This window comes from Lycium ferocissimum, unplaced genomic scaffold (genome assembly GCF_029784015.1).
Source record: "Lycium ferocissimum isolate CSIRO_LF1 unplaced genomic scaffold, AGI_CSIRO_Lferr_CH_V1 ctg13298, whole genome shotgun sequence".
NCBI lineage: Eukaryota > Viridiplantae > Streptophyta > Magnoliopsida > Solanales > Solanaceae > Lycium > Lycium ferocissimum.
This window is the reverse complement of record NW_026714802.1, coordinates 15,929-18,607: the sequence shown is the minus strand read 5'-3', so window position 1 is coordinate 18,607 and position 2,679 is coordinate 15,929. Positions and strand designations below refer to the sequence as shown.

General features: G+C 39.0%; 1 long non-coding RNA gene across 1 annotated transcript; it reads right to left on the bottom strand.

Moving 5' to 3' along the window:
- Positions 1–480: 480 nt before the first annotated feature.
- LOC132042100 (uncharacterized) lies at positions 481–1,252 on the bottom strand. Its single transcript, XR_009411357.1, has 2 exons — positions 1,039–1,252; positions 481–903 (listed from the first exon to the last, which is right to left on the bottom strand). It is a non-coding gene; the product is annotated as an uncharacterized LOC132042100 (long non-coding RNA).
- Positions 1,253–2,679: the final 1,427 nt, after the last annotated feature.

Sequence of the window (2,679 nt, the reverse complement as noted above, 5' to 3'; positions counted from 1 at the left end):
CCCTTGGTTAAACAATATCCCATATCTTTGGCCAGAGATGGTTAAGTTCCTGGAAAATTACTCTCCTTACCGCAAGAACTCAAATTGTATATTGGCAAAAACCTGAAGTGCAATGGTATAAATGTAATACAGATGGAGCTTCAGGAGGCAATCCTAGACCTAGTTCCATTGGTATAGGTGTTAGGAATGAACTAAGGGACTTAGTATTTGCAAAGGCTAAAGTTCTAAATGATACTACTAATGTAGTTGCTAAGGCCAAAGCAATGTTGGAAGGAGTAGATTATTGTGTCAAACAAGGCTTGACTCCCCTAATCTTGGAAACTGATTCTTTGACGATGAAGAAGGTAGTGGAGGGAATTTGGGAGCCACCTTGGTCTATCATTGAGGAGGTGGAGATGATTAGGAAGCTGATAAGCACCTCCATTGTGCTTATTCAGCATGTATTCAGGGAGGGCAACACCTTGGCTGATTTTTTTTAACTAACTATGCTTTTGATTTTGCAGATGAAGTTTCATTCAATACATTCTTTGATTTTCCCTCTGCAGGTAGAAGAATCCTGAACCTAGATAAGGCATAAATTCCTAATCTAAGGAACATGAATATTCAGAATAGGGAACCATATTGAACAAGGGACTATTTGGGAAGCATTTTGTTGTATATGGATAGCAATCCATTGTGTGGTATTAGCGTAGCACAACTTAGCTCATCCTATTGGATTGATATCAATATATGACAAGGCTTACTGGATAGTTACCCTAGTAGCAGCAGCGCTTGAAGATTATTTGGTGCTTAAGCTTGTTTGTTAGATAGAAATTTCTGCAATTGCTAGGAATTTATTTCTTCTAATCCTTGAGAGATACTCAGTTTGTTTAAGATTCATAGTACCGTGAGATCGAGGTGCTTCTACATGATATTAACCACAAGGATACGGGAGAAAATCACTCAAACATGGCAGTTTTATTCTTATAACAACAAGTATGGAAGCATTCAACACAGATACATATAGATACATGGATAATGGATGGATAATTAAGCAACTTACCGGTTAATTCAGCTTGAAGAAGATGAATGGATTGACGATTGCATCTGGGCGAAATCGAAGAGTATCCCATCAATTCTTGCGGGTCAGCAACAGATCAACATTTGGAGTGCATAATTTTGAAGGATTGAGCTCAAATGAAGAACAAATGGACTACACTTAACAATTGTTGAGCTAGAACTTAGGGTTTGGTCATATGACCTGATGCCCTTTCCCTTTCATATGACACGATGCCCTTTCCTTTTTGTTTAATTTGTTGCTTTAGTTTGTTTTGTCGGGTTTAAACATATTTGGACTTCTTTTATTTAATTGATTAATAAAGTACCCAATGCTTTAGTTTATTTTGTCGACTTTCCAACATGTTGGACTTCTTTTACTTAGTTGATTAATAAAGTGCCCACTAAGCTTGCTTAGTGGTATTTAACTTAAAAAAAAAAAATTGAACAGCAAAAATTTGGAGGCTAGCCACCCCGTTGTGTTGATTTACTTATCTTGTTCTTCTTACTTGTTGGCTCGTTCCCGCGCTGAGACATTGGGTAATTGTGACTAATGATATATCCTGACTATGATATTGCGGTACTTTACTTAAATCGATATTAATTTTGTGATATGTGTCCATGTGTGGCGCGATTGAGAATTGGAATGTTGATCTGCATATTACAATATATAGTTGAGGATTTTTATGATTGATGTGTTTAATTGAGGCTAAGGAAGTGCACGACATGCATTCCATACATCATATATGATTGTCGCCTTTGTGTTTTGCATTCATCTCTCTTTATATTTCACTTATCATCGAAAAAAGGAAGGATAACGAGAGTGGGCTTGAATTGTGATGTGTACTTATGATAAGACACGAACGACATCTTGATTATGATTTACGGTTGGCAGTGATATTATGCATGGCATTCATACTCATTTTACATGATACATTGATATGAGTTGTGACTTGGTGCTGATAATGATAAGTGAGAAAGTGTAGCCTCCGAGGTCTTTGCTGGAGAGCGTAAAAGAGAGATGAGTGTTTGATGCCCGAGGTCTTTACCGGGATCGTGAGAGTATCCGATGCCCGAGGTCTTTGCCGGGATCGTGAGAGTGTCCGATGCCCGAGGTCTTTGCCGGGATCGTGAGAATGTCTGATACCCAAGGTCTTTGCCGGGATCGTGAGAGTGTCCGATGCCCACGGTCTTTGCTGGGATCGTGATAGTGTCTGATGTCCGAGGTCTTTGCCGGGATAGTAAGAGTGGTACATGGACTTCGCGGGCCCCCCATGGGTCATGACTGTCGAGACGTGATGTTTCTCTCGAGGCATGAGTGTACACGGTATTGATATATGGCCATTGCATTCATGTCATCCATATCATTGCATTGCACTTGTTATCATCATTGTGTTTGGATTGCTATTGTGTTGTGGATACTTGATTGGATACTTGGTTGAATATTTTACCGGTTTTAATGAGTACTTGGAACACTTGAGATTAGATGCTTTAACAATAGGCTTGATCGGATATGATGAGACTGGGAACACTCGGGTTTAGATACTTCACTATAGACTTGATCGGTTATGGAACCTTGTTGGTAGCTGATGGTTTGAATACTGATGTTAATTGTTGATACTTGAGGACTTGTTAGGTATTGTT